Source organism: Nicotiana tabacum, unplaced genomic scaffold (genome assembly GCF_000715075.1).
Source record: "Nicotiana tabacum cultivar K326 unplaced genomic scaffold, ASM71507v2 Un00359, whole genome shotgun sequence".
Lineage (NCBI taxonomy): Eukaryota > Viridiplantae > Streptophyta > Magnoliopsida > Solanales > Solanaceae > Nicotiana > Nicotiana tabacum.
The window spans coordinates 13,411-25,860 of record NW_027438596.1 but is presented as its reverse complement, the minus strand read 5'-3'; the positions used below and the strand labels follow the sequence as shown (position 1 = coordinate 25,860).

The window sequence follows — 12,450 nt, the reverse complement described above, 5'->3', positions numbered from 1 at the left end:
TGCACTTTTTGTGCAGGATCTGAGACAGGTACTAGTGGAGGACCTATCATCACATACCCACGTCATCCCGAGGCATAGTGGTGAGCTGCCTTTCTAAGCCGTTCTGCAGCTACCAGTGTCTCTTCTTATATTTATATTCTGTCTATTTCATTTTAGACAGTATTTGGAGTTTTGTATAATCTACTAGATGCTCATGCACTTGTGACACCAGGTCTTGGCACACACATTGGTAGACATTGGTATTTTATTATTTTCTTGGAATAAAAGTTTAACCAATGTACGTTTGACTTATTAGTTGGCTTGCCTAGCTGTAGTGTTGGGCGCCATCACAACCTATAGGTGAAATTGGGCTGTGACAACATGGTATCAGAGCACTAGGTTCACATAGGTCTCACAAGTCATGAGCAGACCTAATAGACTCTTGCGGATCGGTACGGAGACGTCTGTACTTATCTTCGAGAGGCTATGGGGTGTTAGGAAACTACCTTTCTTCATATTCCATAGTGCAATTGATGTAGTACTAAATATCCTTCTCTTATTCTCTCACAGATGGTGAGAACACGCTCTAATGAGATTCCAGACCAGGGAAGAGCTACTCCCCCAGTTACTAGAGGCCGAGGGAGGGCTCCAGCCCGTGGTAGAGGGCGAGGACATCCCAAGACTATTCCAGTTATGCCGCCAGTGGATCCAGTAGAGAATCCCATTATTGAGGAGCAGGGTGAGGTGCCTTTGGCAGAGCCAGCTCCGGTGGACTTCACATCTGCACCGGGATTTCAGGATGTCATGGGTCGTATGTTGCGATTCATGGACAATATGACTCAGGCCGATTTATTTTTGGCAGACCCAACCACATCTCAGGCGGGCGGGGGAGCACAGACCCCTTCCACGTAGGCTCATGGATAGGCAGCTATTGTATATCAGACCCAGGGTGCACTACCCGTAGGTGGAGCCCAGCCAGTGGCAGCAGCTACACCTGAGCCCAGGCCCGCTGTAGCCGCCGATCCTCAGAAACTATTGGAAAGATGGACTAGACTACATCCTCCTGTCTTCGGGGGTGAGCGACATGAGGATCCACAGGATTTCATTGATCGTTGCAAGGATAGACTGTACAACATGAGGATATTGGAATCCCATGGGGTTGATTTCGCTACTTTTCAGCTAGAAGGTAGAGCCCGTAGATGGTGGCAGTCTTATGCTCTTGGCAGACCAGCAGATTCTCCTCCCATGACTTGGGACAGGTTCACCTGTATCTTCTTGGACAGGTATATTCCACCCTCCCAGAGGGAAGAGTTGCGGTTTCAGTTTGAGCAGCTCCAGCAGGGTCAGATGTCAGTGACTGATTATGAGGCGAGGTTTTCTGAATTATCTCGCCATACACTAATGATACTCCCTACTGAGTTGGAGAGAGTGCAAAGGTTTGTAGCTGGTTTACATATTGGTATTCAGGCCACTATGGCTCGAGAGGTTGAGATGGGTACTTCTTATGAGCGAGTTGTGGAGATAGCCCGGAGGATTGAGGGTGTACGTCAGCGGAGCCGAGAGCAGATTATGAGAGATAAGCGGTTTAGGTACTCTAGAGAGTTCAGAGGTGCTCCGTCCGGGTGTAGAGGTCAGTTCGTGAGGGGGCAGTCCAGCAGACCCCCATATCCAGCACCACCACTTCCTTGAGGTGCTCCAGTGCGACCTTATCTCGGTGCTATCACAGAGAGTTCTTACCGCCCACCAGCTATTCAGAGTCCTCCCAATGAGTATTCACGTCCCCAGGGCCAGACACTTAGTCAGCACCCCATCGCACCGAAGAGTTGTTACGAGTGCGGGGATCCCAGTCACATGCGGAGGTTTTGCCCTAGGCTTCAAGGTAGACCAGTACAGCAGGGTCAGCAGCCTATGCTTACTGTACCAGTTGCTCCACCAGTAGTCTGACCACCGAGAGGCGGAGGACAGGTGGGTAGGGGCCGTCCTAGAGGTGGAGGTCAGCCAGGCGGAGGCCAGACAGTTGGCGCTCCAGCTCGGTTCTATGCTTTTCCGTCTAGACCAGATGCAGAGGCCTCAGATGCTGTGATTACAGGTATTATTTCTGTTTATGGCAAAGATGCCTCAGTATTATTTGATCCAGGATCTACGTATTCATATGTGTCATCTCTATTTGCTCCATTCTTGGGCGTTTCTCGTGAGTCCTTGAGTACTCCTGTTTATGTGTCCACTCCTGTGGGCGATTCTATTGTTGTGAACCGGATCTACTTATTACATTCTGTGTTTATGAAACTAGAGCAGATCTCCTATTGCTTGAGATGACCGATTTTGAAATTATTCTGGGCATGGACTGGTTATCTCCATATCATGCTATTCTAGATTGTCATGCCAAGACTGTTACCTTGGCTATTCTAGCATTGCCTAAGCTGGAGTGGAAGGGTTCGCCTGTTAGTTCATTTAATCGAGTTATTTATTTTATAAAGGCTCAACACATGGTTGAGAAGGGTTGTTTGGCTTATCTAGCCTATGTTCGGGATACTACTGCAAAGACTCCGGCTATTGATTCAGTGCTTGTAGTTCGGGAGCTCCCCGATGTATTTCCGTCAGATCTTCCAGGTATGCCACCTGATCGTGATATTGATTTATGTATTGACTTAGCTTCAGATACCCAGCCTATATCTATCCCACTGTATCGCATGGCTCCGAAAGAATTGAAAGAATTGAAAGAACAGCTTGAAGAATTACTAGCCAAAGGGTTCGTCAGACCGAGTGTATCGCCTTGGGGTGCACCAGTATTATTTGTGAAAAAGAAGGATGGAACAATGCGGATGTGTATTGATTATCGCCAATTGAACAAAGTCACTATTAAGAACAAGTACCCGTTGCTACGTATTGATGATCTATTTGACCAGTTGCAGGGTGCTAGGGTATTCTCTAAGATCGACTTGAGGTCGGGGTACCATCAGTTAAAGATTCGGGATTCGGATGTTCTAAAGACAGCTTTCCATACTAGATATGGTCATTATGAGTTTTTGGTAATGTCTTTTGGTTTAACTAATGCCCCAGCAGCGTTTATGAATCTGATGAACAGAGTATTCATGCCATATATTTATTAGTTTGTCATTGTCTTCATTGATGACATCTTAATCTATTCGCGCAGTAAGAAGGAACATGAGCAGCATATGAGATTAGTGCTTCAGACATTGCGGGAACAAAAGCTATATGCTAAGTTCTCTAAATGTGAGTTTTGGCTAGAGTCTGTGGCATTTTTGGGACATATCGTATCGGGCGAAGGTATTAAAGTTGATACCAAAAAGATTGAGGCAGTTCAGAATTGGCATTGTCCCACTTCGGCGACGGAGATCAGGATTTTCCTGGGTTTGGCAGGTTATTATCGTCGGTTCGTGGAATGTTTTTCATCTATTGCAGCACCTTTAACCAAATTAACCCAGAAGGGTGCTCCATTCCGATGGTCCGACGATTGTGAGGTGAGCTTTCAGAAGCTCAAGACATCATTGACTACAGCACCAGTGTTAGTGTTGCCTTCCGGTTCGGGGATGTATACAGTGTATTGTGATGCTTCGCGCGTTGGCTTGGGTTATGTATTGATGCAGGAAGGGCAAGTTATTGCATATGCTTCACGTCAGCTGAAGACCCACGAGAAGAATTATCCAGTACATGATTTGGAGTTAGCTACGATTGTTCATGCTCTTAAGATTTGGAGGCATTATCTTTATGGGGTGTCTTGTTAAGTTTACACTGATCATCGCAGTTTGCAGCATTTTTTCAAGCAGAGGGACCTAAATTTGAGGCAGCGCAGATGGCTGGAGTTACTAAAATATTATGATATTACTATCCTGTATCATCAGGGCAAAGCAAATATGGTTGCAGATGCCTTGAGTAGAAAGGCAGGAGAGTATGGGTAGCTTGGCTTTCATTTCAGCAGAGGAAAGGCCATTAGCCTCAGATATTCAGTCCTTGGCTAACAGACTTGTGAGGCTGGATATTTCAGAGCCCAGCCGAGTTCTTGCATGTGTTGTGGCCCAATCTTCACTATTTGAACATATCAAGGCTCGCCAGTATGATGACCCACACCTGGTGGTTCTTCGTGAAACGGTACTACTAGTTGGTGCCAAGGAAGTCACTATTGGTGCAGATGGTGTTCTACAACTCCAGGATCGTCTGTGTGTTCCTATTATGGATGAACTGAGGAAAAAGATCCTGGAGGAGGCACACAGTTCTCGATATTCTATTCATCCAGGTGCTACGAAGATGTATCATGACTTGAGGCAGCATTATTGGTGGCGACGAATGAAAAAAGACATAGTTGAGTATGTAGCTCGGTGTCTAAATTTCCAGCAAGTTAAATATGAGCACCAGAGGTCAGGTGGCCTACTTCAGCAGATGACCATACCAGAGTGGAAATGGGAACGAATTACTATGGACTTTGTAGTTGGGTTGCCGCGGACCTTGAGGAAGTTTGATGCAGTTTGGATCATTATTGACAGGTTGACTAAGTCGGCACATTTTGTTCCTGTTGTGACTATGTATACTTCAGAGAGGTTGGCCCAGATTTATATTCAGGAGATAGTTCGGTTGCACGGTGTGCCAATTTCCATCATATCGGATAGAGGCCCCCAGTTTACTTCACATTTCTGGAGAGCAGTACAGAGTGAGTTGGGGACTCGTGTAGAGCTCAGCACAGCCTTTCATCCGCAGACCGACGGGCAGTCAGAGCGAACAATTCAGATTTTGGAGGATATGATCAGGGCATGTGTGATCGACTTTGGAGGTCAGTGGGATCGTTTCCTGCCTCTGGCCGAGTTTGCTTATAATAACAGTTACTAATCCAGCATCGAGATGGCTCCATTTGAGGCTTTATATGGTCGGCGATGTCGTTCACCTATTGGATGGTTTGAGCCAGGTGAGGCTAAGTTATATGGTACTGATTTGGTAAGGGATGCCTTGGAAAAGGTAAAGTTGATTCAGGAGCGACTTCGTACAGCACAGTCCAGGTAGAAGAGTTACGCAGATCAGAAAGCGCGTGATTTATCATTTTTGGTAGGCGAAAGATTTCTCTTGAAGGTTTTGCCGATGAAGGGAATTATGAGATTCGGGAAGAAGGGCAAGTTGAGCCCAAGGTTTATAGGCCCATTTGAGGTGTTGAAACGAGTTAGGGAGGTTGCTTATGAGCTTGCATTGCCTCCCAGCCTATCGGGAGTTCATCCGGTTTTCCACGTATCTATGCTCCGGAAGTATTATGCCGACCTATCACATGTGTTAGACTTCAGCACAGTTCAGCTAGATAATAGCTTGGGTTATGAAGAGGAGCCAATTGCCATTGTTGATAAACAGGTTCGCCAGTTGAGGTCCAAGAGGGTTTCTGCAGTAATAGTCAAGTGGAGGGGCCAACCAGTCGAGGAACCGACTTGGGAGGCCGAGGAAAACATGCGGAGTAGATATCCAGATTTATTCAGCACTTCAGGTATAATTCTAAACCCGTTCAAGGAGGAACGTTTGTTTAAGAGGTGGAGAATGTGATGACCCAAAATGTCATCTTTAAATTTAATAATTAATTATGTATTCTAAGACCTCGAAAAGTACTATTTATCATTCCTCGACTTGCGTGCGCAATCCCTAAAGATTTCTGGAAAGTTTTTATGTTAAAAATGGATTAAAATGTGGATTAGAGCTTTAAAACTCAAATGAGTTGACTTTGGTCAACATTTTGAGCAAACGAACTCGGATCAGTGTTTTGACAGTTCTAGTAGGTCTGTATCGTGATTTGGGACTTGGGCGTATGCCCGGAATCAAATTTCGAGGTCCCTAACCCGAGATATGGAATTTTGAAGAAAAATTAAAATGTTTAAGTTCGAATAGTGACCGGATGTCTAATTATATGAAAACGACCCCGGAATAGAATTTTGATGATTCCAACAGCTCCGTATGGTGATTTTGGACTTAGGAGCGCGTTCGGAATTTTATTTGGAAGTCCGTAGTTAAATTAGGCTTGAAATGGCTAAAAAATAAGAATTTAAGTTTGGAAGTTTGACCGATGAGTTGACTTTTTGATACCGGAGTCGGAATCCAGTTTCAAAAATTTTCATAGCTCCGTTATGTCATTTATGACTTGTGTGTAAAATTTGAGGTCAATCGGAGTTGATTTGTTAGGTTCCGACATCGAATGTAGAAGTTGAAAACTCTTAGTTTCATTAAGCTTGAATTGGGGAATGATTCATGGTTTTAGCATTGTTTGATGTGATTTAGAGGTTCGACTAAGTTCGTATGATGTTTTAGGACTTGTTGGTATATTTGGTTGAGGTCCTGAGGGCCTCGGGTGAGTTTCGGATGGTTAACGGATCAAAATTATTGGACTTAAAAGCTGCTATAGTGTTGTTTCCTCTTCTGTTGGATATTTTGTTTTGATATCTTGCCCAGGTATCGAGCCCAGGGTTGACGAGGCTCAGGCTCGAGCTTGAGATCAAAGCCACGATCGAAGGTCCAGCTCGAGGCCATGATCGAAGGTAAGGCTCGAGGGCTAGGATCGAGACCCATGCTCGATGCCCTGATCGAAGGCCCATGCTCGATGCCCTGATCGAAGGCCCATGCTCGATGCCCTGATCGAAGGCTCATGCTCGATGCCCTGATCGAAGGCCCAACCTCGATGTCCTGATCGAAGGCCTAACCTCGATGCCCTGATCGAGGCCATGATCGAGGTCCAGGCTCGAGCCTGTGATCGAAGCCGCGATCGAGGCCCAGTTCGAGGACCAGTTCCGAAGGGCTGCTGGGCAGTTTTATAAAAAGAGGGCATTTGTCCCATTTGCCATTTTTAACGTATTTGAGCTTGAGCAGAGACGACTTTTGGCAGATTTTCAAGGGAAAAATATTGGGGTAAGTGATTCTAACTCGGATTTGGTCTACATATACAAGTATATCATCGTTTTCACCATAAATTAGTGCTTTGAGATTTAAATTTGGGAAAGTTTTAGAAATCTCATAGAAATGAATTTTTGAGATTTCGGTATCGATTCAGAGTCGGATTTGAGTGAAACTGGTATCATTGGAATCGTAATTGAATGGGTTGCCGGATTTCATAAATTTTCTTATAGAATTGATTCCTATAATATTTAGTGATTGTATCAAATTATTTTGGCTAGATTCGAGCCAGACAAAGTTGGATAATCATGGAAAAGGCCTTATAGTGGATTAAATTGGATCAAGACGAGGTAAGTCTCTTGTCTAATCTTGTGAGGGGTAAATTACCTCATAGATGATTAAAATTAAACAATTGTTGCTAAATTGTGGGGTCTACGTACGCACGAGGTGACGAGAGTCCGTGCGTAGCTACTATAAATGCTAAAGTCTGGGTAGTTTAGGACTCAAAGAATGCCTTACTTGTGTAAATTGTATTCTTTGATTAATTAATATTAATTGATATATATGAATATATTGTGAATTGTTAGATAAAGATATTAAAGGATGGAAATCTCATATGCTTAATTTTTGTTTAAATCAATTAATTGTTAAAAGAAATTATTCTCCTCCCAAATGTATCTTATAATAAACATTACTCTCCTTCCGGAGGCACATAAGAAAATGTTCTCCTTTCTTGTGGAGCGGGCCGAACGCCTCGGCAGGATAGATGCATCTATGGATCGCGCCGCACGTCCCTCGGCAGTGTACATGACATTCTGGATCGGGTCGTACGTCCTCGGCAGAAATCGTGCTTAATAATAATAATTACACGATACTTTAATAATTTATTTCAGCTTGTGAAGCTAATTAATAAATTGGAAAATCCTTGAAATTTAATGAATTATTATTCTTGCTTGTTAAGGAATTAATTGTTACTCGTGTAAATGAGATTTAATTGATAAATTGGAAATTATTTGAATCGAAGGAATTTAATTAATATATTGAGAATTGTTACATTTGAAGGAATTTGATAATTTTCGCTGATTAAATAAATTATTGTAAATTCTGTAAATCATGCTGATTTAAAAATCCTAGTTTTATTTTAGTTATTATTATTGACCCATAGTGAGTGAAAGTCGGCCATCTCGTCTCTACCACTTCGAGATTAGGCTTGATACTTACTGGGTACATATTGTTTACGTACTCATACTACACTTGCTGCACTTTTTGTGCAAGATCTGAGACAGGTACTAGTGGAGGACCTATCATCACATACCTACGTCATCCCGAGGCATAGTGGTGAGTTGCCTTTCTGAGCCGTTATGCAGCTACCAGTGTCTCTTCTTATATTTATATTCTGTCTATTTCATTTCAGACAGTATTTGGAGTTTTGTATAATCTACTAGATGCTCATGCACTTGTGACACCGGGTCTTGGCACACACATTGGTAGAAATTGGTATTTTATTATTTTCTTGGAATAAAAGTTTAACCAATGTACTTTTGACTTATTAGTTGGCTTGCCTAGCTGTAGTGTTGGGCGCCATCACGACCTATAGGTGAAATTGGGTCGTGACAGTCTGTCTCCACACCTCTAACCTCGAGTTAATACCGTCTCGCGTCTCGTGAATCAAAACAATGTCGTCTGCAAATAACATGCACCGCGACACCCCCCCTTGGATGTGGCGAGTTAGTACGTCCATCGCCAGGGCAAACAAGAAAGGGCTGAGTACTGACTCCTGATGCAACCCCATCATGACAAAAAAAATTGTCCGAGACCCCTCCCACTGTCCTCACACAGGTCTTCGCTCCCTCATACATGTCTTTAATCGCCCTAATGTAGGCAACAGGTACCCCTCTCCACAAAACATCCCTCAGAACTTTATCGTAAGCCTTTTCTAAATCGATGAACACCATATGCAAGTCCCTCTTCATCTCCCTGTATTGTTCCATCAATCTCCTAACAATGTGAATGGCTTCCGTAGTCGAACATCCCGGCATAAACCCAAATTGGTTCTCGAAAACAGACACCCTTCTCGTCACCCTTAGCTCCACCACCTTCTCCCACACCTTCATAGTATGACTAAGCAGCTTAATACCCCAATAGTTATTGCAATTTTGGATATCACCCTTATTCTTGTACACAAAAACCATCGTGCTCCATCTCCACTCTTTGGGCATATTTTCTTCCTAAAAATGACATTAAATAACTTAGTAAGCCACTCCAAGCCCGCCCTGCCCACACTCTTCCAAAACTCCACCGGGATTTCACCTGGTCCAGTCGCTCTGCCCCTACTCATCTTACGCCTAGCCCCCACAACCTCCTCAACTCTAATCCGCCCGCAATACACAAAGTCGGAACGACTCTCGGAGGATCCCAAATCACCCAGAACAATGTCTTTGTTCCCATCCTCGTTCATGGGCGTATCTATGTTAGCAAATGTGGGGCACATGCACCCATCCTCTTGCCAAGTAAAAGCAGATTTTATGTACAAATTTGCAATGGTTTAACCATAGAGAGTAGATGGCACCCATGCTCAAATTTTGGCATTGGTGCCTCCGGTCGAGACCCTATGTACACACATTAATATAATACTACGTATTTAGTTGTACCTCGTAGCTCTTTTTTTGTTTTAGTTCTATTTTTTTTCCTTCTTATTATTTTTTTCTTTTTTATCTCCTTCTCCAAGTTTTCATGGTAAACAACAATTTAAGGAGTCAGAAATTAAACTACTTATTACTTGCATTGAGATTTGTCTTATCTTGATCCACTATAAATTAGTTTTATTATAAATAATTTATGTGACAATAAGATCTAAGTCCATGATGAGACTTGATTTAAATATTTTTATCCAAAATTATTGCATAAACATATTTGAATTTCACGCAAATTATTTAAAAAAAATTCAAAATTATATTATAAAATATACTTTTCTTTTTTATGGATAAGCAAGTCACATATAAAGAACTTGTCATATGCTCTAAGAGATTTTTGATAATTTCATTTTCTTTTAGCTATAAAATTTGCAAAGTTTCAATTTTTACAGTATTAAATTTTCATTAGTATTCTACTTTTCCTTTTTATTTTGAATTATATGCTAAAGCCTGAACATGTTTTAAGATAAACATTTTGCAATGATTGTTGGATTATAATTGATAATATTAATGAAAAACACAGATTTAGAATAGTAAGACTATAGCTTATCTCGTTGAATAATGTGCAAAATTATTAATATGTCATAAAACACTAAAAATAATATACATCACTTAATATTATGACAAGTATCGTGGTGCACCCATGGTCTTAAAATCTTGGATCTGCCTTTCTGTCCTCGTTCAAGAGACTATGAAAATAAGTCTGCCATCTCCGACGGATATGCGCCTCATCCAACAAAACTCTACGTTCTTCGTCCTTGATGCACTTCACTTGGTCCAAGTCACGGGCCTTTCTCTCTCTCACCTTGGCTAGCCTAAACAACCTCTTATCTCCGCCTTTACCCTCGAGTTCTTCATATAAACGACTAAATGCTGCAGTCTTAGCCGCCGTAACCGCTAACTTTGCCTCCTTCCTAGCCAGCTTCCAAAATCTTTTTTTTTTTCAAAATCACCAAGAACCTTAAATGAATAAAATCTAAAAGCAACTACGCGAATGAATCAAAGGACAGAGCAGAACGATCCACAAAGTGGCTTCTATTTAAAATGTAGACTTTAAAGCACAGAGTAATTGAACAAAATAGTGAAGAGACTAAAGCGGAAGAAGAGAGCTGACTCCCACATCATAAAAGAAAGAGTAAGCCCAAACTTCTTGTTGATATAAAAGGTTACTTAAGCACAACGCAAAACTCATGCAGCCACGTAGTGAGCACAAAGCGAACTATTCTTTCGCCTTTTACTAAAGAAAACCGTGTAAGCGCTGCATTTAGTGGCATACGCCAATTTTTGGAGGGGTTCTCAAGTTGATGTTTAATAGGGATATAAGAGGAATTAACTGGTAGACTTTGTGAGTTTTTTTATGTTAATCTTTCTGAATGAAAATGATAATTTATTACTGCAGTTGGGAGTAACTTTCCCTTATTAACTTTTGGAAACAGATACTCAACATCTGAAGCTATATAGGGAATTCTTCCCATTTGATAATAATATGAGCCTACTGATATTGATAAGTTTGAACAGAACAATAAAAATCGAGTAAGATTATCCAGCGGAATGCACATTGTATTCCTATAGTTGATTATATCACACTTTGTTCTTCGTTAGGAGGTTTTGAGATTTTGAAGTTTAGTGACTTTTTGCAGTAATCATATGTTTTTTTTTCTAATATTAGGTTGTATGTGTAAAACACCCTTAATCCAGCACTAGGGGTGACAAACGGGCAGATCGGATCAGATATGAGCGGATTGAAAACGATTAATATAAAAATGGATTAAATATCTGACCTGCCCATATTCAATACGGATAGAAAATGTGTTAATCGGTAGATAATTATGGGTATTTATTTATGGCTTCTTAAATATGGTAACTTTTGGGAGAATTTGTCCTCCAATTTTGAAGAACCCCAATTTGAGTCTTTACAAATGTAAAATCCCGCTACAACAGGAACGCAGGAACATCTTCAAATCCCGCAACCATCGAGCACAGCAGCCAACATCTGCACACAATGTGCAGAAGTGTAGTATCAGTACAACCGACCCCATGTACTGAGTAAGTAACAAACCTAGCCTTAGGTTGAAAGTAGTGACGAGCTTCTACCAAGGTCGGGTCCAAACCCACTAGTCCACAACAGTCCATAACAACATAAAGCAAATAATACCAGAAGTAACTCAGAGATAAAATGCTCAGCCAAATCATGATTTCAAAAATAATAGTTCTTCCTTTCAAGTACATTAGTGAAAACCCAAATCGTTTGCCGAAGTTGTCAAAAAAATGAATAAGTTTGAAAACAAAAAAAATTTCCCAAAAATCCTTTCAATAATAAATGAGATGTTTCATTTTCCTTCCAGATAACCCGTGTAAAAACAAATGCATCACTATTCCCATCTATCAAAATGTGTGAGAAATCATGAAAGATGTGATGTTGTACAGCATGAGAAAAATACATCTCTATGCATGTATGTCATGTGTGCATACTAATGCGATGCAACTCAGTGATAAAATCATAAGCAGCCCCTCGGACTTACCTCATAATCACTCGTAAACAGCCCTTTGGGCATACGTCATAATCACTCGTAAACAGCCCCTCGGGCATACCTCACAATCACTCGTAAATAGCCCATCAAGCATACCTCACAACCACCCATGCCTCCCAGTCACTCAACACTCAAAACACGCACTCCGTAGGTACCTGCGCTCACTGGAGGTGTGTACAGACTCCGAATGGGGTCCTACAGCCCAAGCGCTATAATCTGCACGGAAAACTCACGTGCTGCACAGACAACTCACGTGCAATAATATCATATCAGAATCCGCACGGACAACTCACGTGACATAATAAGCCATTAAGGCCTGCTGCAGGCGAGCAGCCCCGATCCATATAATAGTAATAATATATATATAAAGCCAACAT

At 41.8% G+C, this 12,450-nt stretch overlaps 1 non-coding gene across 1 annotated transcript; it reads left to right on the top strand.

Moving 5' to 3' along the window:
- Positions 1-10,736: 10,736 nt before the first annotated feature.
- LOC142179109 (U5 spliceosomal RNA) lies at positions 10,737-10,852 on the top strand. Its single transcript, XR_012707216.1, has one exon. It is a non-coding gene; the product is annotated as a U5 spliceosomal RNA (small nuclear RNA).
- The last annotated feature ends 1,598 nt before the right edge of the window (positions 10,853-12,450 follow it).